This window comes from Gossypium raimondii, unplaced genomic scaffold (genome assembly GCF_025698545.1).
Source record: "Gossypium raimondii isolate GPD5lz unplaced genomic scaffold, ASM2569854v1 Contig00333, whole genome shotgun sequence".
Taxonomy (NCBI): Eukaryota; Viridiplantae; Streptophyta; class Magnoliopsida; order Malvales; family Malvaceae; genus Gossypium; species Gossypium raimondii.
In genome coordinates, this window is record NW_026291433.1 from 14,162 (window position 1) to 37,435 (window position 23,274).

The 23,274-nt window shown below is 42.4% G+C and overlaps 1 non-coding gene and 76 pseudogenes across 1 annotated transcript; all 77 read right to left on the minus strand.

Annotated features, from left to right (window-relative positions):
* Window positions 1–114: 114 nt before the first annotated feature.
* LOC128039159 (5S ribosomal RNA) lies at window positions 115–233 on the minus strand (annotated as a pseudogene).
* Window positions 234–412: 179 nt separating this feature from the next.
* LOC128039113 (5S ribosomal RNA) lies at window positions 413–529 on the minus strand (annotated as a pseudogene).
* A 178-nt stretch (window positions 530–707) lies between these two features.
* Window positions 708–825, minus strand: LOC128039171 (5S ribosomal RNA; annotated as a pseudogene).
* A 181-nt stretch (window positions 826–1,006) lies between these two features.
* Window positions 1,007–1,123, minus strand: LOC128039135 (5S ribosomal RNA; annotated as a pseudogene).
* A 180-nt stretch (window positions 1,124–1,303) lies between these two features.
* LOC128039146 (5S ribosomal RNA) lies at window positions 1,304–1,423 on the minus strand. Its single transcript, XR_008193697.1, has one exon. It is a non-coding gene; the product is annotated as a 5S ribosomal RNA (ribosomal RNA).
* A 180-nt stretch (window positions 1,424–1,603) lies between these two features.
* On the minus strand, window positions 1,604–1,722 carry LOC128039200 (5S ribosomal RNA; annotated as a pseudogene).
* Window positions 1,723–1,903: 181 nt separating this feature from the next.
* Window positions 1,904–2,020, minus strand: LOC128039141 (5S ribosomal RNA; annotated as a pseudogene).
* Window positions 2,021–2,200: 180 nt separating this feature from the next.
* Window positions 2,201–2,318, minus strand: LOC128039068 (5S ribosomal RNA; annotated as a pseudogene).
* A 179-nt stretch (window positions 2,319–2,497) lies between these two features.
* Window positions 2,498–2,614, minus strand: LOC128039046 (5S ribosomal RNA; annotated as a pseudogene).
* Window positions 2,615–2,795: 181 nt separating this feature from the next.
* Window positions 2,796–2,912, minus strand: LOC128039047 (5S ribosomal RNA; annotated as a pseudogene).
* A 180-nt stretch (window positions 2,913–3,092) lies between these two features.
* Window positions 3,093–3,212, minus strand: LOC128039151 (5S ribosomal RNA; annotated as a pseudogene).
* Window positions 3,213–3,392: 180 nt separating this feature from the next.
* On the minus strand, window positions 3,393–3,511 carry LOC128039099 (5S ribosomal RNA; annotated as a pseudogene).
* A 179-nt stretch (window positions 3,512–3,690) lies between these two features.
* LOC128039086 (5S ribosomal RNA) lies at window positions 3,691–3,810 on the minus strand (annotated as a pseudogene).
* A 179-nt stretch (window positions 3,811–3,989) lies between these two features.
* On the minus strand, window positions 3,990–4,107 carry LOC128039172 (5S ribosomal RNA; annotated as a pseudogene).
* Window positions 4,108–4,287: 180 nt separating this feature from the next.
* Window positions 4,288–4,403, minus strand: LOC128039130 (5S ribosomal RNA; annotated as a pseudogene).
* Window positions 4,404–4,583: 180 nt separating this feature from the next.
* LOC128039173 (5S ribosomal RNA) lies at window positions 4,584–4,701 on the minus strand (annotated as a pseudogene).
* Window positions 4,702–4,882: 181 nt separating this feature from the next.
* LOC128039131 (5S ribosomal RNA) lies at window positions 4,883–4,998 on the minus strand (annotated as a pseudogene).
* Window positions 4,999–5,178: 180 nt separating this feature from the next.
* Window positions 5,179–5,295, minus strand: LOC128039048 (5S ribosomal RNA; annotated as a pseudogene).
* Window positions 5,296–5,474: 179 nt separating this feature from the next.
* On the minus strand, window positions 5,475–5,592 carry LOC128039069 (5S ribosomal RNA; annotated as a pseudogene).
* A 180-nt stretch (window positions 5,593–5,772) lies between these two features.
* Window positions 5,773–5,891, minus strand: LOC128039118 (5S ribosomal RNA; annotated as a pseudogene).
* Window positions 5,892–6,072: 181 nt separating this feature from the next.
* Window positions 6,073–6,191, minus strand: LOC128039192 (5S ribosomal RNA; annotated as a pseudogene).
* A 179-nt stretch (window positions 6,192–6,370) lies between these two features.
* Window positions 6,371–6,487, minus strand: LOC128039114 (5S ribosomal RNA; annotated as a pseudogene).
* Window positions 6,488–6,668: 181 nt separating this feature from the next.
* On the minus strand, window positions 6,669–6,786 carry LOC128039174 (5S ribosomal RNA; annotated as a pseudogene).
* A 181-nt stretch (window positions 6,787–6,967) lies between these two features.
* On the minus strand, window positions 6,968–7,084 carry LOC128039158 (5S ribosomal RNA; annotated as a pseudogene).
* Window positions 7,085–7,261: 177 nt separating this feature from the next.
* LOC128039129 (5S ribosomal RNA) lies at window positions 7,262–7,380 on the minus strand (annotated as a pseudogene).
* Window positions 7,381–7,560: 180 nt separating this feature from the next.
* Window positions 7,561–7,678, minus strand: LOC128039052 (5S ribosomal RNA; annotated as a pseudogene).
* Window positions 7,679–7,857: 179 nt separating this feature from the next.
* On the minus strand, window positions 7,858–7,977 carry LOC128039042 (5S ribosomal RNA; annotated as a pseudogene).
* Window positions 7,978–8,157: 180 nt separating this feature from the next.
* LOC128039090 (5S ribosomal RNA) lies at window positions 8,158–8,274 on the minus strand (annotated as a pseudogene).
* A 182-nt stretch (window positions 8,275–8,456) lies between these two features.
* Window positions 8,457–8,576, minus strand: LOC128039144 (5S ribosomal RNA; annotated as a pseudogene).
* Window positions 8,577–8,753: 177 nt separating this feature from the next.
* On the minus strand, window positions 8,754–8,870 carry LOC128039049 (5S ribosomal RNA; annotated as a pseudogene).
* Window positions 8,871–9,351: 481 nt separating this feature from the next.
* On the minus strand, window positions 9,352–9,469 carry LOC128039161 (5S ribosomal RNA; annotated as a pseudogene).
* Window positions 9,470–9,648: 179 nt separating this feature from the next.
* On the minus strand, window positions 9,649–9,765 carry LOC128039137 (5S ribosomal RNA; annotated as a pseudogene).
* Window positions 9,766–9,948: 183 nt separating this feature from the next.
* On the minus strand, window positions 9,949–10,065 carry LOC128039050 (5S ribosomal RNA; annotated as a pseudogene).
* A 181-nt stretch (window positions 10,066–10,246) lies between these two features.
* Window positions 10,247–10,365, minus strand: LOC128039201 (5S ribosomal RNA; annotated as a pseudogene).
* A 180-nt stretch (window positions 10,366–10,545) lies between these two features.
* Window positions 10,546–10,663, minus strand: LOC128039084 (5S ribosomal RNA; annotated as a pseudogene).
* Window positions 10,664–10,842: 179 nt separating this feature from the next.
* On the minus strand, window positions 10,843–10,959 carry LOC128039104 (5S ribosomal RNA; annotated as a pseudogene).
* Window positions 10,960–11,139: 180 nt separating this feature from the next.
* LOC128039051 (5S ribosomal RNA) lies at window positions 11,140–11,256 on the minus strand (annotated as a pseudogene).
* Window positions 11,257–11,436: 180 nt separating this feature from the next.
* LOC128039053 (5S ribosomal RNA) lies at window positions 11,437–11,553 on the minus strand (annotated as a pseudogene).
* Window positions 11,554–11,733: 180 nt separating this feature from the next.
* LOC128039175 (5S ribosomal RNA) lies at window positions 11,734–11,851 on the minus strand (annotated as a pseudogene).
* Window positions 11,852–12,032: 181 nt separating this feature from the next.
* LOC128039054 (5S ribosomal RNA) lies at window positions 12,033–12,149 on the minus strand (annotated as a pseudogene).
* Window positions 12,150–12,330: 181 nt separating this feature from the next.
* Window positions 12,331–12,448, minus strand: LOC128039097 (5S ribosomal RNA; annotated as a pseudogene).
* Window positions 12,449–12,628: 180 nt separating this feature from the next.
* LOC128039149 (5S ribosomal RNA) lies at window positions 12,629–12,747 on the minus strand (annotated as a pseudogene).
* A 180-nt stretch (window positions 12,748–12,927) lies between these two features.
* Window positions 12,928–13,046, minus strand: LOC128039202 (5S ribosomal RNA; annotated as a pseudogene).
* A 179-nt stretch (window positions 13,047–13,225) lies between these two features.
* LOC128039176 (5S ribosomal RNA) lies at window positions 13,226–13,343 on the minus strand (annotated as a pseudogene).
* A 180-nt stretch (window positions 13,344–13,523) lies between these two features.
* Window positions 13,524–13,640, minus strand: LOC128039055 (5S ribosomal RNA; annotated as a pseudogene).
* Window positions 13,641–13,819: 179 nt separating this feature from the next.
* LOC128039115 (5S ribosomal RNA) lies at window positions 13,820–13,936 on the minus strand (annotated as a pseudogene).
* A 180-nt stretch (window positions 13,937–14,116) lies between these two features.
* Window positions 14,117–14,234, minus strand: LOC128039070 (5S ribosomal RNA; annotated as a pseudogene).
* Window positions 14,235–14,412: 178 nt separating this feature from the next.
* Window positions 14,413–14,531, minus strand: LOC128039140 (5S ribosomal RNA; annotated as a pseudogene).
* Window positions 14,532–14,711: 180 nt separating this feature from the next.
* LOC128039116 (5S ribosomal RNA) lies at window positions 14,712–14,828 on the minus strand (annotated as a pseudogene).
* Window positions 14,829–15,007: 179 nt separating this feature from the next.
* Window positions 15,008–15,125, minus strand: LOC128039178 (5S ribosomal RNA; annotated as a pseudogene).
* A 181-nt stretch (window positions 15,126–15,306) lies between these two features.
* LOC128039179 (5S ribosomal RNA) lies at window positions 15,307–15,424 on the minus strand (annotated as a pseudogene).
* Window positions 15,425–15,602: 178 nt separating this feature from the next.
* Window positions 15,603–15,719, minus strand: LOC128039117 (5S ribosomal RNA; annotated as a pseudogene).
* Window positions 15,720–15,899: 180 nt separating this feature from the next.
* Window positions 15,900–16,016, minus strand: LOC128039138 (5S ribosomal RNA; annotated as a pseudogene).
* A 180-nt stretch (window positions 16,017–16,196) lies between these two features.
* On the minus strand, window positions 16,197–16,313 carry LOC128039167 (5S ribosomal RNA; annotated as a pseudogene).
* Window positions 16,314–16,493: 180 nt separating this feature from the next.
* LOC128039180 (5S ribosomal RNA) lies at window positions 16,494–16,611 on the minus strand (annotated as a pseudogene).
* Window positions 16,612–16,792: 181 nt separating this feature from the next.
* Window positions 16,793–16,909, minus strand: LOC128039056 (5S ribosomal RNA; annotated as a pseudogene).
* A 179-nt stretch (window positions 16,910–17,088) lies between these two features.
* LOC128039203 (5S ribosomal RNA) lies at window positions 17,089–17,207 on the minus strand (annotated as a pseudogene).
* Window positions 17,208–17,385: 178 nt separating this feature from the next.
* LOC128039204 (5S ribosomal RNA) lies at window positions 17,386–17,504 on the minus strand (annotated as a pseudogene).
* A 181-nt stretch (window positions 17,505–17,685) lies between these two features.
* Window positions 17,686–17,802, minus strand: LOC128039119 (5S ribosomal RNA; annotated as a pseudogene).
* Window positions 17,803–17,978: 176 nt separating this feature from the next.
* Window positions 17,979–18,096, minus strand: LOC128039181 (5S ribosomal RNA; annotated as a pseudogene).
* Window positions 18,097–18,276: 180 nt separating this feature from the next.
* On the minus strand, window positions 18,277–18,392 carry LOC128039132 (5S ribosomal RNA; annotated as a pseudogene).
* A 179-nt stretch (window positions 18,393–18,571) lies between these two features.
* Window positions 18,572–18,690, minus strand: LOC128039036 (5S ribosomal RNA; annotated as a pseudogene).
* A 179-nt stretch (window positions 18,691–18,869) lies between these two features.
* LOC128039094 (5S ribosomal RNA) lies at window positions 18,870–18,987 on the minus strand (annotated as a pseudogene).
* A 182-nt stretch (window positions 18,988–19,169) lies between these two features.
* LOC128039071 (5S ribosomal RNA) lies at window positions 19,170–19,287 on the minus strand (annotated as a pseudogene).
* A 180-nt stretch (window positions 19,288–19,467) lies between these two features.
* On the minus strand, window positions 19,468–19,583 carry LOC128039133 (5S ribosomal RNA; annotated as a pseudogene).
* Window positions 19,584–19,764: 181 nt separating this feature from the next.
* On the minus strand, window positions 19,765–19,879 carry LOC128039160 (5S ribosomal RNA; annotated as a pseudogene).
* Window positions 19,880–20,058: 179 nt separating this feature from the next.
* On the minus strand, window positions 20,059–20,176 carry LOC128039072 (5S ribosomal RNA; annotated as a pseudogene).
* A 180-nt stretch (window positions 20,177–20,356) lies between these two features.
* On the minus strand, window positions 20,357–20,473 carry LOC128039057 (5S ribosomal RNA; annotated as a pseudogene).
* A 180-nt stretch (window positions 20,474–20,653) lies between these two features.
* On the minus strand, window positions 20,654–20,770 carry LOC128039120 (5S ribosomal RNA; annotated as a pseudogene).
* A 181-nt stretch (window positions 20,771–20,951) lies between these two features.
* On the minus strand, window positions 20,952–21,068 carry LOC128039121 (5S ribosomal RNA; annotated as a pseudogene).
* Window positions 21,069–21,246: 178 nt separating this feature from the next.
* Window positions 21,247–21,362, minus strand: LOC128039134 (5S ribosomal RNA; annotated as a pseudogene).
* A 180-nt stretch (window positions 21,363–21,542) lies between these two features.
* On the minus strand, window positions 21,543–21,660 carry LOC128039182 (5S ribosomal RNA; annotated as a pseudogene).
* A 181-nt stretch (window positions 21,661–21,841) lies between these two features.
* Window positions 21,842–21,960, minus strand: LOC128039037 (5S ribosomal RNA; annotated as a pseudogene).
* Window positions 21,961–22,139: 179 nt separating this feature from the next.
* Window positions 22,140–22,256, minus strand: LOC128039122 (5S ribosomal RNA; annotated as a pseudogene).
* A 178-nt stretch (window positions 22,257–22,434) lies between these two features.
* On the minus strand, window positions 22,435–22,553 carry LOC128039078 (5S ribosomal RNA; annotated as a pseudogene).
* A 179-nt stretch (window positions 22,554–22,732) lies between these two features.
* Window positions 22,733–22,850, minus strand: LOC128039073 (5S ribosomal RNA; annotated as a pseudogene).
* A 179-nt stretch (window positions 22,851–23,029) lies between these two features.
* On the minus strand, window positions 23,030–23,147 carry LOC128039098 (5S ribosomal RNA; annotated as a pseudogene).
* Between the last annotated feature and the right edge of the window lie 127 nt (window positions 23,148–23,274).

Here is a 23,274-nt window from a genome sequence, read left to right on the forward strand (position 1 = left end):
AAATTCGACCAAATATCGTTTCAAATTGTTTATTTCACAAAAGCGAAAATAACGAATGAGTTACACCACGTCGAGAAAATGCAACTAAAAAAACATTATATGAAATAAAATGGGAGGGTGCAACACGAGGACTTCCAGGAGGTCACCATCCTAGTACTACTCTCGCCCAAGCACGCTTAAGCTGCGGAGTTACGATGGGATCCGGTGCATTAGTCTTTGGTATGATCGCACCGTCAACTCTTGCATAATCTATTCATATAAAGGTGCCCTTATCGCGATTCGCCTCGAATTTAAATGCAAATTCGACCAAATATCGTTTCAAATTGTTTATTTCACAAAAGCATAAATAACGAATGAGTTACACCACGTCGAGAAAATGCAACTAAAAAAACATTATATGAAATAAAATGGGAGGGTGCAACACGAGGACTTCGGAGGTCACCCATCCTAGTACTACTCTCGCCCAAGCACGCTTAGCTGCGGAGTTACGATGGGATCCGGTGCATTAGTCTTTGGTATGATCGCACCGTCAACTCTTGCGCAATCTATTCATATAAAGGCTGCCCTTATCGCGATTCGCCTCGAATTTAAATGCAAATTCGACCAAATATCGTTTCAAATTGTTTATTTCACAAAGCGAAAATAACGAATGAGTTACACCACGTCGAGAAAATGCAACTAAAAAACATTATATGAAATAAAATGGGAGGGTGCAACACGAGGACTTCCGGAGGTCACCCATCCTAGTACTACTCTCGCCCAAGCACGCTTAGCTGCGGAGTTACGATGGGATCCGGTGCATTAGTCTTTGGTATGATCGCACCCGTCAACTCTTGCATAATCTATTCATATAAAGGCTGCCCCTTATCGCGATTCGCCTCGAATTTAAATGCAAATTCGACCAAATATCGTTTCAAATTGTTTATTTCACAAAGCGCAAATAACGAATGAGTTACACCACGTCGAGAAAATGCAACTAAAAAAACATTATATGAAATAAAATGGGAGGGTGCAACACGAGGACTTCCGGAGGTCACCATCCTAGTACTACTCTCGCCCAAGCACGCTTAGCTGCGGAGTTACGATGGGATCCGGTGCATTAGTCTTTGGTATGATCGCGCCCGTCAACTCTTGCGCAATCTATTCATATAAAGGTGCCCTTATCGCGATTCGCCTCGAATTTAAATGCAAATTCGACCAAATATCGTTTCAAATTGTTTATTTCACAAAAAGCAAATAACGAATGAGTTACACCACGTCGAGAAAATGCAACTAAAAAAACATTATATGAAATAAAATGGGAGGGGTGCAACACGAGGACTTCCCAGGAGGTCACCCATCCTAGTACTACTCTCGCCCAAGCACGCTTAGCTGCGGAGTTACGATGGGATCCGGTGCATTAGTCTTTGGTATGATCGCACCCGTCAACTCTTGCGCAATCTATTCATATAAAGGCTGCCCTTATCGCGATTCGCCTCGAATTTAAATGCAAATTCGACCAAATATCGTTTCAAATTGTTTATTTCACAAAGCGAAAATAACGAATGAGTTACACCACGTCGAGAAAATGCAACTAAAAAAACATTATATGAAATAAAATGGGAGGGTGCAACACGAGGACTTCGAGGAGGTCACCCATCCTAGTACTACTCTCGCCCAAGCACGCTTAGCTGCGGAGTTACGATGGGATCCGGTGCATTAGTCTTTGGTATGATCGCACCGTCAACTCTTGCATAATCTATTCATATAAAGGCTGCCCTTATCGCGATTGCGCCTCGAATTTAAATGCAAATTCGACCAAATATCGTTTCAAATTGTTTATTTCACAAAAGCGCAAATAACGAATGAGTTACACCACGTCGAGAAAATGCAACTAAAAAAACATTATATGAAATAAAATGGGAGGGTGCAACACGAGGACTTCCGGAGGTCACCATCCTAGTACTACTCTCGCCCAAGCACGCTTAGCTGCGGAGTTACGATGGGATCCGGTGCATTAGTCTTTGGTATGATCGCACCGTCAACTCTTGCGCAATCTATTCATATAAAGGCTGCCCTTATCGCGATTCGCCTCGAATTTAAATGCAAATTCGACCAAATATCGTTTCAAATTGTTTATTTCACAAAAGCGAAAATAACGAATGAGTTACACCACGTCGAGAAAATGCAACTAAAAAAACATTATATGAAATAAAATGGGAGGGTGCAACACGAGGACTTCCGGAGGTCACCCATCCTAGTACTACTCTCGCCCAAGCACGCTTAGCTGCGGAGTTACGATGGGATCCGGTGCATTAGTCTTTGGTATGATCGCACCGTCAACTCTTGCGCAATCTATTCATATAAAGGCTGCCCTTATCGCGATTCGCCTCGAATTTAAATGCAAATTCGACCAAATATCGTTTCAAATTGTTTATTTCACAAAAGCAAAATAACGAATGAGTTACACCACGTCGAGAAAATGCAACTAAAAAAACATTATATGAAATAAAATGGGAGGGTGCAACACGAGGACTTCGGAGGTCACCCATCCTAGTACTACTCTCGCCCAAGCACGCTTAGCTGCGGAGTTACGATGGGATCCGGTGCATTAGTCTTTGGTATGATCGCACCCGTCAACTCTTGCATAATCTATTCATATAAAGGCTGCCCTTATCGCGATTGCGCCTCGAATTTAAATGCAAATTCGACCAAATATCGTTTCAAATTGTTTATTTCACAAAAGCATAAATAACGAATGAGTTACACCACGTCGAGAAAATGCAACTAAAAAACATTATATGAAATAAAATGGGAGGGTGCAACACGAGGACTTCGGAGGTCACCCATCCTAGTACTACTCTCGCCCAAGCACGCTTAGCTGCGGAGTTACGATGGGATCCGGTGCATTAGTCTTTGGTATGATCGCACCCGTCAACTCTTGCGCAATCTATTCATATAAAGGCTGCCCTTATCGCGATTCGCCTCGAATTTAAATGCAAATTCGACCAAATATCGTTTCAAATTGTTTATTTCACAAAGCGCAAATAACGAATGAGTTACACCACGTCGAGAAAATGCAACTAAAAAAACATTATATGAAATAAAATGGGAGGGTGCAACACGAGGACTTCCGGAGGTCACCCATCCTAGTACTACTCTCGCCCAAGCAGCGCTTAAGCTGCGGAGTTACGATGGGATCCGGTGCATTAGTCTTTGGTATGATCGCACCCGTCAACTCTTGCATAATCTATTCATATAAAGGCTGCCCTTATCGCGATTCGCCTCGAATTTAAATGCAAATTCGACCAAATATCGTTTCAAATTGTTTATTTCACAAAGCATAAATAACGAATGAGTTACACCACGTCGAGAAAATGCAACTAAAAAAACATTATATGAAATAAAATGGGAGGGTGCAACACGAGGACTTCCGGAGGTCACCCATCCTAGTACTACTCTCGCCCAAGCACGCTTAAGCTGCGGAGTTACGATGGGATCCGGTGCATTAGTCTTTGGTATGATCGCACCCGTCAACTCTTGCATAATCTATTCATATAAAGGCTGCCCTTATCGCGATTCGCCTCGAATTTAAATGCAAATTCGACCAAATATCGTTTCAAATTGTTTATTTCACAAAGCATAAATAACGAATGAGTTACACCACGTCGAGAAAATGCAACTAAAAAACATTATATGAAATAAAATGGGAGGGTGCAACACGAGGACTTCCGAGAGGTCACCCATCCTAGTACTACTCTCGCCCAAGCACGCTTAAGCTGCGGAGTTACGATGGGATCCGGTGCATTAGTCTTTGGTATGATCGCACCCGTCAACTCTTGCGCAATCTATTCATATAAAGTGCCCTTATCGCGATTCGCCTCGAATTTAAATGCAAATTCGACCAAATATCGTTTCAAATTGTTTATTTCACAAAAGCGAAAATAACGAATGAGTTACACCACGTCGAGAAAATGCAACTAAAAAAACATTATATGAAATAAAATGGGAGGGTGCAACACGAGGACTTCCGGAGGTCACCCATCCTAGTACTACTCTCGCCCAAGCACGCTTAGCTGCGGAGTTACGATGGGATCCGGTGCATTAGTCTTTGGTATGATCGCACCCGTCAACTCTTGCGCAATCTATTCATATAAAGGCTGCCCTTATCGCGATTCGCCTCGAATTTAAATGCAAATTCGACCAAATATCGTTTCAAATTGTTTATTTCACAAAGCGAAAATAACGAATGAGTTACACCACGTCGAGAAAATGCAACTAAAAAAACATTATATGAAATAAAATGGGAGGGTGCAACACGAGGACTTCGGAGGTCACCATCCTAGTACTACTCTCGCCCAAGCACGCTTAGCTGCGGAGTTACGATGGGATCCGGTGCATTAGTCTTTGGTATGATCGCACCCGTCAACTCTTGCATAATCTATTCATATAAAGGCTGCCCTTATCGCGATTCGCCTCGAATTTAAATGCAAATTCGACCAAATATCGTTTCAAATTGTTTATTTCACAAAGCGCAAATAACGAATGAGTTACACCACGTCGAGAAAATGCAACTAAAAAAACATTATATGAAATAAAATGGGAGGGTGCAACACGAGGACTTCCGGAGGTCACCCATCCTAGTACTACTCTCGCCCAAGCACGCTTAGCTGCGGAGTTACGATGGGATCCGGTGCATTAGTCTTTGGTATGATCGCACCCGTCAACTCTTGCGCAATCTATTCATATAAAGGCTGCCCTTATCGCGATTGCGCCTCGAATTTAAATGCAAATTCGACCAAATATCGTTTCAAATTGTTTATTTCACAAAGCGAAAATAACGAATGAGTTACACCACGTCGAGAAAATGCAACTAAAAAAACATTATATGAAATAAAATGGGAGGGTGCAACACGAGGACTTCGGAGGTCACCATCCTAGTACTACTCTCGCCCAAGCACGCTTAGCTGCGGAGTTACGATGGGATCCGGTGCATTAGTCTTTGGTATGATCGCACCCGTCAACTCTTGCATAATCTATTCATATAAAGGCTGCCCTTATCGCGATTCGCCTCGAATTTAAATGCAAATTCGACCAAATATCGTTTCAAATTGTTTATTTCACAAAGCATAAATAACGAATGAGTTACACCACGTCGAGAAAATGCAACTAAAAAAACATTATATGAAATAAAATGGGAGGGTGCAACACGAGGACTTCGGAGGTCACCCATCCTAGTACTACTCTCGCCCAAGCACGCTTAGCTGCGGAGTTACGATGGGATCCGGTGCATTAGTCTTTGGTATGATCGCACCCGTCAACTCTTGCATAATCTATTCATATAAAGGCTGCCCTTATCGCGATTCGCCTCGAATTTAAATGCAAATTCGACCAAATATCGTTTCAAATTGTTTATTTCACAAAGCATAAATAACGAATGAGTTACACCACGTCGAGAAAATGCAACTAAAAAACATTATATGAAATAAAATGGGAGGGTGCAACACGAGGACTTCCGGAGGTCACCCATCCTAGTACTACTCTCGCCCAAGCACGCTTAGCTGCGGAGTTACGATGGGATCCGGTGCATTAGTCTTTGGTATGATCGCACCGTCAACTCTTGCATAATCTATTCATATAAAGGCTGCCCTTATCGCGATTCGCCTCGAATTTAAATGCAAATTCGACCAAATATCGTTTCAAATTGTTTATTTCACAAAAGCGAAAATAACGAATGAGTTACACCACGTCGAGAAAATGCAACTAAAAAAACATTATATGAAATAAAATGGGAGGGTGCAACACGAGGACTTCGAGGAGGTCACCCATCCTAGTACTACTCTCGCCCAAGCACGCTTAGCTGCGGAGTTACGATGGGATCCGGTGCATTAGTCTTTGGTATGATCGCACCCGTCAACTCTTGCGCAATCTATTCATATAAAGGCTGCCCTTATCGCGATTCGCCTCGAATTTAAATGCAAATTCGACCAAATATCGTTTCAAATTGTTTATTTCACAAAAGCGCAAATAACGAATGAGTTACACCACGTCGAGAAAATGCAACTAAAAAAACATTATATGAAATAAAATGGGAGGGTGCAACACGAGGACTTCCAGGAGGTCACCCATCCTAGTACTACTCTCGCCCAAGCACGCTTAGCTGCGGAGTTACGATGGGATCCGGTGCATTAGTCTTTGGTATGATCGCACCGTCAACTCTTGCGCAATCTATTCATATAAAGGCTGCCCTTATCGCGATTCGCCTCGAATTTAAATGCAAATTCGACCAAATATCGTTTCAAATTGTTTATTTCACAAAGCGAAAATAACGAATGAGTTACACCACGTCGAGAAAATGCAACTAAAAAAACATTATATGAAATAAAATGGGAGGGTGCAACACGAGGACTTCGGAGGTCACCCATCCTAGTACTACTCTCGCCCAAGCACGCTTAGCTGCGGAGTTACGATGGGATCCGGTGCATTAGTCTTTGGTATGATCGCACCGTCAACTCTTGCGCAATCTATTCATATAAAGGCTGCCCTTATCGCGATTGCGCCTCGAATTTAAATGCAAATTCGACCAAATATCGTTTCAAATTGTTTATTTCACAAAAGCATAAATAACGAATGAGTTACACCACGTCGAGAAAATGCAACTAAAAAAACATTATATGAAATAAAATGGGAGGGTGCAACACGAGGACTTCCGGAGGTCACCCATCCTAGTACTACTCTCGCCCAAGCACGCTTAGCTGCGGAGTTACGATGGGATCCGGTGCATTAGTCTTTGGTATGATCGCACCCGTCAACTCTTGCGCAATCTATTCATATAAAGGCTGCCCTTATCGCGATTCGCCTCGAATTTAAATGCAAATTCGACCAAATATCGTTTCAAATTGTTTATTTCACAAAAGCGAAAATAACGAATGAGTTACACCACGTCGAGAAAATGCAACTAAAAAAACATTATATGAAATAAAATGGGAGGGTGCAACACGAGGACTTCGGAGGTCACCCATCCTAGTACTACTCTCGCCCAAGCACGCTTAGCTGCGGAGTTACGATGGGATCCGGTGCATTAGTCTTTGGTATGATCGCCCGTCAACTCTTGCATAATCTATTCATATAAAGGCTGCCCTTATCGCGATTCGCCTCGAATTTAAATGCAAATTCGACCAAATATCGTTTCAAATTGTTTATTTCACAAAGCATAAATAACGAATGAGTTACACCACGTCGAGAAAATGCAACTAAAAAACATTATATGAAATAAAATGGGAGGGTGCAACACGAGGACTTCGAGGAGGTCACCCATCCTAGTACTACTCTCGCCCAAGCACGCTTAGCTGCGGAGTTACGATGGGATCCGGTGCATTAGTCTTTGGTATGATCGCACCCGTCAACTCTTGCATAATCTATTCATATAAAGGCTGCCCTTATCGCGATTCGCCTCGAATTTAAATGCAAATTCGACCAAATATCGTTTCAAATTGTTTATTTCACAAAGCATAAATAACGAATGAGTTACACCACGTCGAGAAAATGCAACTAAAAAAACATTATATGAAATAAAATGGGAGGGTGCAACACGAGGACTTCCGGAGGTCACCCATCCTAGTACTACTCTCGCCCAAACACGCTTAGCTGCGGAGTTACGATGGGATCCGGTGCATTAGTCTTTGGTATGATCGCACCCGTCAACTCTTGCATAATCTATTCATATAAAGGTGCCCTTATCGCGATTCGCCTCGAATTTAAATGCAAATTCGACCAAATATCGTTTCAAATTGTTTATTTCACAAAGCGCAAATAACGAATGAGTTACACCACGTCGAGAAAATGCAACTAAAAAAACATTATATGAAATAAAATGGGAGGGTGCAACACGAGGACTTCCAGGAGGTCACCCATCCTAGTACTACTCTCGCCCAAGCACGCTTAAGCTGCGGAGTTACGATGGGATCCGGTGCATTAGTCTTTGGTATGATCGCACCCGTCAACTCTTGCGCAATCTATTCATATAAAGGCTGCCCTTATCGCGATTCGCCTCGAATTTAAATGCAAATTCGACCAAATATCGTTTCAAATTGTTTATTTCACAAAAGCGCAAATAACGAATGAGTTACACCACGTCGAGAAAATGCAACTAAAAAACATTATATGAAATAAAATGGGAGGGTGCAACACGAGGACTTCCGGAGGTCACCATCCTAGTACTACTCTCGCCCAAGCACGCTTAGCTGCGGAGTTACGATGGGATCCGGTGCATTAGTCTTTGGTATGATCGCACCCGTCAACTCTTGCGCAATCTATTCATATAAAGGCTGCCCTTATCGCGATTCGCCTCGAATTTAAATGCAAATTCGACCAAATATCGTTCAAATTGTTTATTTCACAAAGCAGCGAAAATAACGAATGAGTTACACCACGTCGAGAAAATGCAACTAAAAAAACATTATATGAAATAAAATGGGAGGGTGCAACACGAGGACTTCGAGGAGGTCACCCATCCTAGTACTACTCTCGCCCAAGCACGCTTAAGCTGCGGAGTTACGATGGGATCCGGTGCATTAGTCTTTGGTATGATCGCACCGTCAACTCTTGCATAATCTATTCATATAAAGGCTGCCCTTATCGCGATTCGCCTCGAATTTAAATGCAAATTCGACCAAATATCGTTTCAAATTGTTTATTTCACAAAGCAAATAACGAATGAGTTACACCACGTCGAGAAAATGCAACTAAAAAAACATTATATGAAATAAAATGGGAGGGTGCAACACGAGGACTTCGGAGGTCACCCATCCTAGTACTACTCTCGCCCAAGCACGCTTAGCTGCGGAGTTACGATGGGATCCGGTGCATTAGTCTTTGGTATGATCGCACCCGTCAACTCTTGCATAATCTATTCATATAAAGGCTGCCCTTATCGCGATTTGCCTCGAATTTAAATGCAAATTCGACCAAATATCGTTTCAAATTGTTTATTTCACAAAGCGAAAATAACGAATGAGTTACACCACGTCGAGAAAATGCAACTAAAAAAACATTATATGAAATAAAATGGGAGGGTGCAACACGAGGACTTCGGAGGTCACCCATCCTAGTACTACTCTCGCCCAAGCACGCTTAAGCTGCGGAGTTACGATGGGATCCGGTGCATTAGTCTTTGGTATGATCGCTTGCCGTCAACTCTTGCATAATCTATTCATATAAAGGCTGCCCTTATCGCGATTTCGCCTCGAATTTAAATGCAAATTCGACCAAATATCGTTTCAAATTGTTTATTTCACAAAAGCATAAATAACGAATGAGTTACACCACGTCGAGAAAATGCAACTAAAAAAACATTATATGAAATAAAATGGGAGGGTGCAACACGAGGACTTCGGAGGTCACCCATCCTAGTACTACTCTCGCCCAAGCACGCTTAAGCTGCGGAGTTACGATGGGATCCGGTGCATTAGTCTTTGGTATGATCGCACCGTCAACTCTTGCGCAATCTATTCATATAAAGGCTGCCCTTATCGCGATTCGCCTCGAATTTAAATGCAAATTCGACCAAATATCGTTTCAAATTGTTTATTTCACAAAGCGAAAATAACGAATGAGTTACACCACGTCGAGAAAATGCAACTAAAAAAACATTATATGAAATAAAATGGGAGGGTGCAACACGAGGACTTCGGAGGTCACCCATCCTAGTACTACTCTCGCCCAAGCACGCTTAGCTGCGGAGTTACGATGGGATCCGGTGCATTAGTCTTTGGTATGATCGCGCACCGTCAACTCTTGCGCAATCTATTCATATAAAGGCTGCCCCTTATCGCGATTCGCCTCGAATTTAAATGCAAATTCGACCAAATATCGTTTCAAATTGTTTATTTCACAAAAGCATAAATAACGAATGAGTTACACCACGTCGAGAAAATGCAACTAAAAAAACATTATATGAAATAAAATGGGAGGGTGCAACACGAGGACTTCGGAGGTCACCCATCCTAGTACTACTCTCGCCCAAGCACGCTTAGCTGCGGAGTTACGATGGGATCCGGTGCATTAGTCTTTGGTATGATCGCACCCGTCAACTCTTGCATAATCTATTCATATAAAGGCTGCCCTTATCGCGATTCGCCTCGAATTTAAATGCAAATTCGACCAAATATCGTTTCAAATTGTTTATTTCACAAAAGCGAAAATAACGAATGAGTTACACCACGTCGAGAAAATGCAACTAAAAAAACATTATATGAAATAAAATGGGAGGGTGCAACACGAGGACTTCGAGGAGGTCACCCATCCTAGTACTACTCTCGCCCAAGCACGCTTAGCTGCGGAGTTACGATGGGATCCGGTGCATTAGTCTTTGGTATGATCGCACCGTCAACTCTTGCGCAATCTATTCATATAAAGGCTGCCCTTATCGCGATTCGCCTCGAATTTAAATGCAAATTCGACCAAATATCGTTTCAAATTGTTTATTTCACAAAAGCGCAAATAACGAATGAGTTACACCACGTCGAGAAAATGCAACTAAAAAAACATTATATGAAATAAAATGGGAGGGTGCAACACGAGGACTTCCGGAGGTCACCCATCCTAGTACTACTCTCGCCCAAACACGCTAAGCTGCGGAGTTACGATGGGATCCGGTGCATTAGTCTTTGGTATGATCGCACCGTCAACTCTTGCATAATCTATTCATATAAAGGCTGCCCTTATCGCGATTCGCCTCGAATTTAAATGCAAATTCGACCAAATATCGTTTCAAATTGTTTATTTCACAAAGCGCAAATAACGAATGAGTTACACCACGTCGAGAAAATGCAACTAAAAAAACATTATATGAAATAAAATGGGAGGGTGCAACACGAGGACTTCGGAGGTCACCCATCCTAGTACTACTCTCGCCCAAGCACGCTTAGCTGCGGAGTTACGATGGGATCCGGTGCATTAGTCTTTGGTATGATCGCGCCCGTCAACTCTTGCGCAATCTATTCATATAAAGGCTGCCCTTATCGCGATTCGCCTCGAATTTAAATGCAAATTCGACCAAATATCGTTTCAAATTGTTTATTTCACAAAGCGCAAATAACGAATGAGTTACACCACGTCGAGAAAATGCAACTAAAAAAACATTATATGAAATAAAATGGGAGGGTGCAACACGAGGACTTCGGAGGTCACCCATCCTAGTACTACTCTCGCCCAAGCACGCTTAGCTGCGGAGTTACGATGGGATCCGGTGCATTAGTCTTTGGTATGATCGCACCCGTCAACTCTTGCGCAATCTATTCATATAAAGGCTGCCCTTATCGCGATTCGCCTCGAATTTAAATGCAAATTCGACCAAATATCGTTTCAAATTGTTTATTTCACAAAGCGCAAATAACGAATGAGTTACACCACGTCGAGAAAATGCAACTAAAAAAACATTATATGAAATAAAATGGGAGGGTGCAACACGAGGACTTCGGAGGTCACCCATCCTAGTACTACTCTCGCCCAAGCACGCTTAGCTGCGGAGTTACGATGGGATCCGGTGCATTAGTCTTTGGTATGATCGCACCCGTCAACTCTTGCATAATCTATTCATATAAAGGCTGCCCTTATCGCGATTCGCCTCGAATTTAAATGCAAATTCGACCAAATATCGTTTCAAATTGTTTATTTCACAAAGCATAAATAACGAATGAGTTACACCACGTCGAGAAAATGCAACTAAAAAAACATTATATGAAATAAAATGGGAGGGTGCAACACGAGGACTTCCGGAGGTCACCCATCCTAGTACTACTCTCGCCCAAGCACGCTTAGCTGCGGAGTTACGATGGGATCCGGTGCATTAGTCTTTGGTATGATCGCACCCGTCAACTCTTGCGCAATCTATTCATATAAAGGCTGCCCTTATCGCGATTCGCCTCGAATTTAAATGCAAATTCGACCAAATATCGTTTCAAATTGTTTATTTCACAAAAGCGCAAATAACGAATGAGTTACACCACGTCGAGAAAATGCAACTAAAAAAACATTATATGAAATAAAATGGGAGGGTGCAACACGAGGACTTCGGAGGTCACCCATCCTAGTACTACTCTCGCCCAAGCACGCTTAGCTGCGGAGTTACGATGGGATCCGGTGCATTAGTCTTTGGTATGATCGCACCCGTCAACTCTTGCGCAATCTATTCATATAAAGGCTGCCCTTATCGCGATTCGCCTCGAATTTAAATGCAAATTCGACCAAATATCGTTTCAAATTGTTTATTTCACAAAAGCGAAAATAACGAATGAGTTACACCACGTCGAGAAAATGCAACTAAAAAAACATTATATGAAATAAAATGGGAGGGTGCAACACGAGGACTTCGAGGAGGTCACCATCCTAGTACTACTCTCGCCCAAGCACGCTTAGCTGCGGAGTTACGATGGGATCCGGTGCATTAGTCTTTGGTATGATCGCACCCGTCAACTCTTGCGCAATCTATTCATATAAAGGCTGCCCTTATCGCGATTCGCCTCGAATTTAAATGCAAATTCGACCAAATATCGTTTCAAATTGTTTATTTCACAAAGCATAAATAACGAATGAGTTACACCACGTCGAGAAAATGCAACTAAAAAAACATTATATGAAATAAAATGGGAGGGTGCAACACGAGGACTTCCGGAGGTCACCCATCCTAGTACTACTCTCGCCCAAGCACGCTTAAGCTGCGGAGTTACGATGGGATCCGGTGCATTAGTCTTTGGTATGATCGCACCGTCAACTCTTGCGCAATCTATTCATATAAAGGCTGCCCTTATCGCGATTGCGCCTCGAATTTAAATGCAAATTCGACCAAATATCGTTTCAAATTATTTATTTCACAAAGCGAAAATAACGAATGAGTTACACCACGTCGAGAAAATGCAACTAAAAAAACATTATATGAAATAAAATGGGAGGGTGCAACACGAGGACTTCGAGGAGGTCACCCATCCTAGTACTACTCTCGCCCAAGCACGCTTAGCTGCGGAGTTACGATGGGATCCGGTGCATTAGTCTTTGGTATGATCGCACCGTCAACTCTTGCGCAATCTATTCATATAAAGGCTGCCCTTATCGCGATTCGCCTCGAATTTAAATGCAAATTCGACCAAATATCGTTTCAAATTGTTTATTTCACAAAGCGAAAATAACGAATGAGTTACACCACGTCGAGAAAATGCAACTAAAAAAACATTATATGAAATAAAATGGGAGGGTGCAACACGAGGACTTCCGGAGGTCACCCATCCTAGTACTACTCTCGCCCAAGCACGCTTAGCTGCGGAGTTACGATGGGATCCGGTGCATTAGTCTTTGGTATGATCGCACCCGTCAACTCTTGCGCAATCTATTCATATAAAGGCTGCCCTTATCGCGATTCGCCTCGAATTTAAATGCAAATTCGACCAAATATCGTTTCAAATTGTTTATTTCACAAAGCATAAATAACGAATGAGTTACACCACGTCGAGAAAATGCAACTAAAAAAACATTATATGAAATAAAATGGGAGGGTGCAACACGAGGACTTCGGAGGTCACCCATCCTAGTACTACTCTCGCCCAAGCACGCTTAGCTGCGGAGTTACGATGGGATCCGGTGCATTAGTCTTTGGTATGATCGCACCCGTCAACTCTTGCGCAATCTATTCATATAAAGGCTGCCCTTATCGCGATTCGCCTCGAATTTAAATGCAAATTCGACCAAATATCGTTTCAAATTGTTTATTTCACAAAGCAAAATAACGAATGAGTTACACCACGTCGAGAAAATGCAACTAAAAAAACATTATATGAAATAAAATGGGAGGGTGCAACACGAGGACTTCGGAGGTCACCCATCCTAGTACTACTCTCGCCCAAGCACGCTTAGCTGCGGAGTTACGATGGGATCCGGTGCATTAGTCTTTGGTATGATCGCACCGTCAACTCTTGCGCAATCTATTCATATAAAGGCTGCCCTTATCGCGATTCGCCTCGAATTTAAATGCAAATTCGACCAAATATCGTTTCAAATTGTTTATTTCACAAAAGCATAAATAACGAATGAGTTACACCACGTCGAGAAAATGCAACTAAAAAAACATTATATGAAATAAAATGGGAGGGTGCAACACGAGGACTTCCGGAGGTCACCCATCCTAGTACTACTCTCGCCCAAGCACGCTTAGCTGCGGAGTTACGATGGGATCCGGTGCATTAGTCTTTGGTATGATCGCACCGTCAACTCTTGCAATCTATTCATATAAAAGCTGCCCTTATCGCGATTGCGCCTCGAATTTAAATGCAAATTCGACCAAATATCGTTTCAAATTGTTTATTTCACAAAGCGCAAATAACGAATGAGTTACACCACGTCGAGAAAATGCAACTAAAAAAACATTATATGAAATAAAATGGGAGGGTGCAACACGAGGACTTCGAGGAGGTCACCCATCCTAGTACTACTCTCGCCCAAGCACGCTTAGCTGCGGAGTTACGATGGGATCCGGTGCATTAGTCTTTGGTATGATCGCACCCGTCAACTCTTGCGCAATCTATTCATATAAAGGCTGCCCTTATCGCGATTCGCCTCGAATTTAAATGCAAATTCGACCAAATATCGTTTCAAATTGTTTATTTCACAAAGCGAAAATAACGAATGAGTTACACCACGTCGAGAAAATGCAACTAAAAAAACATTATATGAAATAAAATGGGAGGGTGCAACACGAGGACTTCGGAGGTCACCCATCCTAGTACTACTCTCGCCCAAGCACGCTTAGCTGCGGAGTTACGATGGGATCCGGTGCATTAGTCTTTGGTATGATCGCACCGTCAACTCTTGCATAATCTATTCATATAAAGGCTGCCCTTATCGCGATTCGCCTCGAATTTAAATGCAAATTCGACCAAATATCGTTTCAAATTGTTTATTTCACAAAGCATAAATAACGAATGAGTTACACCACGTCGAGAAAATGCAACTAAAAAAACATTATATGAAATAAAATGGGAGGGTGCAACACGAGGACTTCCGGAGGTCACCCATCCTAGTACTACTCTCGCCCAAGCACGCTTAGCTGCGGAGTTACGATGGGATCCGGTGCATTAGTCTTTGGTATGATCGCACCCGTCAACTCTTGCGCAATCTATTCATATAAAGCTGCCCTTATCGCGATTGCGCCTCGAATTTAAATGCAAATTCGACCAAATATCGTTTCAAATTGTTTATTTCACAAAAGCGCAAATAACGAATGAGTTACACCACGTCGAGAAAATGCAACTAAAAAAACATTATATGAAATAAAATGGGAGGGTGCAACACGAGGACTTCCGGAGGTCACCCATCCTAGTACTACTCTCGCCCAAGCACGCTTAGCTGCGGAGTTACGATGGGATCCGGTGCATTAGTCTTTGGTATGATCGCACCCGTCAACTCTTGCAATCTATTCATATAAAGGCTGCCCTTATCGCGATTCGCCTCGAATTTAAATGCAAATTCGACCAAATATCGTTTCAAATTGTTTATTTCACAAAGCGAAAATAACGAATGAGTTACACCACGTCGAGAAAATGCAACTAAAAAAACATTATATGAAATAAAATGGGAGGGTGCAACACGAGGACTTCGGAGGTCACCCATCCTAGTACTACTCTCGCCCAAGCACGCTTAGCTGCGGAGTTACGATGGGATCCGGTGCATTAGTCTTTGGTATGATCGCACCGTCAACTCTTGCGCAATCTATTCATATAAAGGCTGCCCCTTATCGCGATTCGCCTCGAATTTAAATGCAAATTCGACCAAATATCGTTTCAAATTGTTTATTTCACAAAGCGCAAATAACGAATGAGTTACACCACGTCGAGAAAATGCAACTAAAAAAACATTATATGAAATAAAATGGGAGGGTGCAACACGAGGACTTCGGAGGTCACCCATCCTAGTACTACTCTCGCCCAAGCACGCTTAGCTGCGGAGTTACGATGGGATCCGGTGCATTAGTCTTTGGTATGATCGCGCACCGTCAACTCTTGCGCAATCTATTCATATAAAGGTGCCCTTATCGCGATTCGCCTCGAATTTAAATGCAAATTCGACCAAATATCGTTTCAAATTGTTTATTTCACAAAGCGAAAATAACGAATGAGTTACACCACGTCGAGAAAATGCAACTAAAAAAACATTATATGAAATAAAATGGGAGGGTGCAACACGAGGACTTCGGAGGTCACCATCCTAGTACTACTCTCGCCCAAGCACGCTTAAGCTGCGGAGTTACGATGGGATCCGGTGCATTAGTCTTTGGTATGATCGCACCCGTCAACTCTTGCGCAATCTATTCATATAAAGGCTGCCCTTATCGCGATTCGCCTCGAATTTAAATGCAAATTCGACCAAATATCGTTTCAAATTGTTTATTTCACAAAGCGCAAATAACGAATGAGTTACACCACGTCGAGAAAATGCAACTAAAAAAACATTATATGAAATAAAATGGGAGGGTGCAACACGAGGACTTCCGGAGGTCACCCATCCTAGTACTACTCTCGCCCAAGCACGCTTAGCTGCGGAGTTACGATGGGATCCGGTGCATTAGTCTTTGGTATGATCGCACCCCGTCAACTCTTGCATAATCTATTCATATAAAGGCTGCCCTTATCGCGATTCGCCTCGAATTTAAATGCAAATTCGACCAAATATCGTTTCAAATTGTTTATTTCACAAAGCGCAAATAACGAATGAGTTACACCACGTCGAGAAAATGCAACTAAAAAAACATTATATGAAATAAAATGGGAGGGTGCAACACGAGGACTTCGGAGGTCACCCATCCTAGTACTACTCTCGCCCAAGCACGCTTAGCTGCGGAGTTACGATGGGATCCGGTGCATTAGTCTTTGGTATGATCGCACCCGTCAACTCTTGCGCAATCTATTCATATAAAAGTGCCCCTTATCGCGATTCGCCTCGAATTTAAATGCAAATTCGACCAAATATCGTTTCAAATTGTTTATTTCACAAAAGCAAATAACGAATGAGTTACACCACGTCGAGAAAATGCAACTAAAAAAACATTATATGAAATAAAATGGGAGGGTGCAACACGAGGACTTCGAGGAGGTCACCCATCCTAGTACTACTCTCGCCCAAGCACGCTTAGCTGCGGAGTTACGATGGGATCCGGTGCATTAGTCTTTGGTATGATCGCACCGTCAACTCTTGCGCAATCTATTCATATAAAAGTGCCCTTATCGCGATTCGCCTCGAATTTAAATGCAAATTCGACCAAATATCGTTTCAAATTGTTTATTTCACAAAGCGAAAATAACGAATGAGTTACACCACGTCGAGAAAATGCAACTAAAAAAACATTATATGAAATAAAATGGGAGGGTGCAACACGAGGACTTCGAGGAGGTCACCCATCCTAGTACTACTCTCGCCCAAGCACGCTTAGCTGCGGAGTTACGATGGGATCCGGTGCATTAGTCTTTGGTATGATCGCACCGTCAACTCTTGCGCAATCTATTCATATAAAGGCTGCCCTTATCGCGATTTCGCCTCGAATTTAAATGCAAATTCGACCAAATATCGTTTCAAATTGTTTATTTCACAAAAGCATAAATAACGAATGAGTTACACCACGTCGAGAAAATGCAACTAAAAAAACATTATATGAAATAAAATGGGAGGGTGCAACACGAGGACTTCGGAGGTCACCCATCCTAGTACTACTCTCGCCCAAGCACGCTTAGCTGCGGAGTTACGATGGGATCCGGTGCATTAGTCTTTGGTATGATCGCACCGTCAACTCTTGCATAATCTATTCATATAAAGGCGCCCTTATCGCGATTCGCCTCGAATTTAAATGCAAATTCGACCAAATATCGTTTCAAATTGTTTATTTCACAAAAGCAAATAACGAATGAGTTACACCACGTCGAGAAAATGCAACTAAAAAACATTATATGAAATAAAATGGGAGGGTGCAACACGAGGACTTCCGGAGGTCACCCATCCTAGTACTACTCTCGCCCAAGCACGCTTAGCTGCGGAGTTACGATGGGATCCGGTGCATTAGTCTTTGGTATGATCGCACCCGTCAACTCTTGCGCAATCTATTCATATAAAGGCTGCCCTTATCGCGATTCGCCTCGAATTTAAATGCAAATTCGACCAAATATCGTTTCAAATTGTTTATTTCACAAAAGCAAAATAACGAATGAGTTACACCACGTCGAGAAAATGCAACTAAAAAAACATTATATGAAATAAAATGGGAGGGTGCAACACGAGGACTTCGGAGGTCACCATCCTAGTACTACTCTCGCCCAAGCACGCTTAGCTGCGGAGTTACGATGGGATCCGGTGCATTAGTCTTTGGTATGATCGCACCCGTCAACTCTTGCGCAATCTATTCATATAAAAGCTGCCCTTATCGCGATTCGCCTCGAATTTAAATGCAAATTCGACCAAATATCGTTTCAAATTGTTTATTTCACAAAAGCAAATAACGAATGAGTTACACCACGTCGAGAAAATGCAACTAAAAAAACATTATATGAAATAAAATGGGAGGGTGCAACACGAGGACTTCGAGGAGGTCACCCATCCTAGTACTACTCTCGCCCAAGCACGCTTAGCTGCGGAGTTACGATGGGATCCGGTGCATTAGTCTTTGGTATGATCGCACCGTCAACTCTTGCATAATCTATTCATATAAAGGCGCCCTTATCGCGATTTCGCCTCGAATTTAAATGCAAATTCGACCAAATATCGTTTCAAATTGTTTATTTCACAAAGCGCAAATAACGAATGAGTTACACCACGTCGAGAAAATGCAACTAAAAAAACATTATATGAAATAAAATGGGAGGGTGCAACACGAGGACTTCCGGAGGTCACCCATCCTAGTACTACTCTCGCCCAAGCACGCTTAGCTGCGGAGTTACGATGGGATCCGGTGCATTAGTCTTTGGTATGATCGCGCACCGTCAACTCTTGCGCAATCTATTCATATAAAGGCTGCCCTTATCGCATTGCGCCTCGAATTTAAATGCAAATTCGACCAAATATCGTTTCAAATTGTTTATTTCACAAAAGCGAAAATAACGAATGAGTTACACCACGTCGAGAAAATGCAACTAAAAAAACATTATATGAAATAAAATGGGAGGGTGCAACACGAGGACTTCCGGAGGTCACCCATCCTAGTACTACTCTCGCCCAAGCACGCTTAGCTGCGGAGTTACGATGGGATCCGGTGCATTAGTCTTTGGTATGATCGCACCGTCAACTCTTGCGCAATCTATTCATATAAAGGCTGCCCTTATCGCGATTTCGCCTCGAATTTAAATGCAAATTCGACCAAATATCGTTTCAAATTGTTTATTTCACAAAGCGCAAATAACGAATGAGTTACACCACGTCGAGAAAATGCAACTAAAAAAACATTATATGAAATAAAATGGGAGGGTGCAACACGAGGACTTCGGAGGTCACCATCCTAGTACTACTCTCGCCCAAGCACGCTTAGCTGCGGAGTTACGATGGGATCCGGTGCATTAGTCTTTGGTATGATCGCACCCGTCAACTCTTGCGCAATCTATTCATATAAAGGCTGCCCTTATCGCGATTCGCCTCGAATTTAAATGCAAATTCGACCAAATATCGTTTCAAATTGTTTATTTCACAAAAGCGCAAATAACGAATGAGTTACACCACGTCGAGAAAATGCAACTAAAAAAACATTATATGAAATAAAATGGGAGGGTGCAACACGAGGACTTCCGGAGGTCACCATCCTAGTACTACTCTCGCCCAAGCGCTTAGCTGCGGAGTTACGATGGGATCCGGTGCATTAGTCTTTGGTATGATCGCACCGTCAACTCTTGCATAATCTATTCATATAAAGGCTGCCCTTATCGCATTCGCCTCGAATTTAAATGCAAATTCGACCAAATATCGTTTCAAATTGTTTATTTCACAAAAGCGAAAATAACGAATGAGTTACACCACGTCGAGAAAATGCAACTAAAAAAACATTATATGAAATAAAATGGGAGGGTGCAACACGAGGACTTCCGGAGGTCACCCATCCTAGTACTACTCTCGCCCAAGCACGCTTAGCTGCGGAGTTACGATGGGATCCGGTGCATTAGTCTTTGGTATGATCGCACCGTCAACTCTTGCGCAATCTATTCATATAAAGGCTGCCCTTATCGCGATTCGCCTCGAATTTAAATGCAAATTCGACCAAATATCGTTTCAAATTGTTTATTTCACAAAAGCGAAAATAACGAATGAGTTACACCACGTCGAGAAAATGCAACTAAAAAAACATTATATGAAATAAAATGGGAGGGTGCAACACGAGGACTTCGGAGGTCACCCATCCTAGTACTACTCTCGCCCAAGCACGCTTAGCTGCGGAGTTACGATGGGATCCGGTGCATTAGTCTTTGGTATGATCGCACCCGTCAACTCTTGCATAATCTATTCATATAAAGGCTGCCCTTATCGCGATTCGCCTCGAATTTAAATGCAAATTCGACCAAATATCGTTTCAAATTGTTTATTTCACAAAGCGCAAATAACGAATGAGTTACACCACGTCGAGAAAATGCAACTAAAAAAACATTATATGAAATAAAATGGGAGGGTGCAACACGAGGACTTCGGAGGTCACCCATCCTAGTACTACTCTCGCCCAAGCACGCTTAGCTGCGGAGTTACGATGGGATCCGGTGCATTAGTCTTTGGTATGATCGCACCGTCAACTCTTGCGCAATCTATTCATATAAAGGCTGCCCTTATCGCGATTTCGCCTCGAATTTAAATGCAAATTCGACCAAATATCGTTTCAAATTGTTTATTTCACAAAAGCGAAAATAACGAATGAGTTACACCACGTCGAGAAAATGCAACTAAAAAAACATTATATGAAATAAAATGGGAGGGTGCAACACGAGGACTTCGGAGGTCACCCATCCTAGTACTACTCTCGCCCAAGCACGCTTAGCTGCGGAGTTACGATGGGATCCGGTGCATTAGTCTTTGGTATGATCGCACCGTCAACTCTTGCGCAATCTATTCATATAAAGGCTGCCCTTATCGCGATTCGCCTCGAATTTAAATGCAAATTCGACCAAATATCGTTTCAAATTGTTTATTTCACAAAAGCAAATAACGAATGAGTTACACCACGTCGAGAAAATGCAACTAAAAAAACATTATATGAAATAAAATGGGAGGGTGCAACACGAGGACTTCGGAGGTCACCATCCTAGTACTACTCTCGCCCAAGCACGCTTAGCTGCGGAGTTACGATGGGATCCGGTGCATTAGTCTTTGGTATGATCGCACCCGTCAACTCTTGCGCAATCTATTCATATAAAGGCTGCCCTTATCGCGATTCGCCTCGAATTTAAATGCAAATTCGACCAAATATCGTTTCAAATTGTTTATTTCACAAAGCGCAAATAACGAATGAGTTACACCACGTCGAGAAAATGCAACTAAAAAAACATTATATGAAATAAAATGGGAGGGTGCAACACGAGGACTTCCGGAGGTCACCCATCCTAGTACTACTCTCGCCCAAGCACGCTTAGCTGCGGAGTTACGATGGGATCCGGTGCATTAGTCTTTGGTATGATCGCACCCGTCAACTCTTGCGCAATCTATTCATATAAAGGCTGCCCTTATCGCGATTGCGCCTCGAATTTAAATGCAAATTCGACCAAATATCGTTTCAAATTGTTTATTTCACAAAAGCAAAATAACGAATGAGTTACACCACGTCGAGAAAATGCAACTAAAAAAACATTATATGAAATAAAATGGGAGGGTGCAACACGAGGACTTCGAGGAGGTCACCCATCCTAGTACTACTCTCGCCCAAGCACGCTTAGCTGCGGAGTTACGATGGGATCCGGTGCATTAGTCTTTGGTATGATCGCACCGTCAACTCTTGCGCAATCTATTCATATAAAGGCTGCCCTTATCGCGATTCGCCTCGAATTTAAATGCAAATTCGACCAAATATCGTTTCAAATTGTTTATTTCACAAAGCGCAAATAACGAATGAGTTACACCACGTCGAGAAAATGCAACTAAAAAAACATTATATGAAATAAAATGGGAGGGTGCAACACGAGGACTTCGGAGGTCACCCATCCTAGTACTACTCTCGCCCAAGCACGCTTAGCTGCGGAGTTACGATGGGATCCGGTGCATTAGTCTTTGGTATGATCGCACCGTCAACTCTTGCGCAATCTATTCATATAAAGCTGCCCTTATCGCGATTCGCCTCGAATTTAAATGCAAATTCGACCAAATATCGTTTCAAATTGTTTATTTCACAAAGCGCAAATAACGAATGAGTTACACCACGTCGAGAAAATGCAACTAAAAAAACATTATATGAAATAAAATGGGAGGGTGCAACACGAGGACTTCCGGAGGTCACCCATCCTAGTACTACTCTCGCCCAAAGCACGCTTAGCTGCGGAGTTACGATGGGATCCGGTGCATTAGTCTTTGGTATGATCGCACCGTCAACTCTTGCGCAATCTATTCATATAAAGGCTGCCCTTATCGCGATTCGCCTCGAATTTAAATGCAAATTCGACCAAATATCGTTTCAAATTGTTTATTTCACAAAGCGCAAATAACGAATGAGTTACACCACGTCGAGAAAATGCAACTAAAAAAACATTATATGAAATAAAATGGGAGGGTGCAACACGAGGACTTCCGGAGGTCACCCATCCTAGTACTACTCTCGCCCAAGCACGCTTAGCTGCGGAGTTACGATGGGATCCGGTGCATTAGTCTTTGGTATGATCGCACCGTCAACTCTTGCGCAATCTATTCATATAAAAGCTGCCCTTATCGCGATTCGCCTCGAATTTAAATGCAAATTCGACCAAATATCGTTTCAAATTGTTTATTTCACAAAGCGCAAATAACGAATGAGTTACACCACGTCGAGAAAATGCAACTAAAAAAACATTATATGAAATAAAATGGGAGGGTGCAACACGAGGACTTCGAGAGGTCACCCATCCTAGTACTACTCTCGCCCAAGCACGCTTAGCTGCGGAGTTACGATGGGATCCGGTGCATTAGTCTTTGGTATGATCGCACCGTCAACTCTTGCATAATCTATTCATATAAAGGCTGCCCTTATCGCGATTGCGCCTCGAATTTAAATGCAAATTCGACCAAATATCGTTTCAAATTGTTTATTTCACAAAGCGAAAATAACGAATGAGT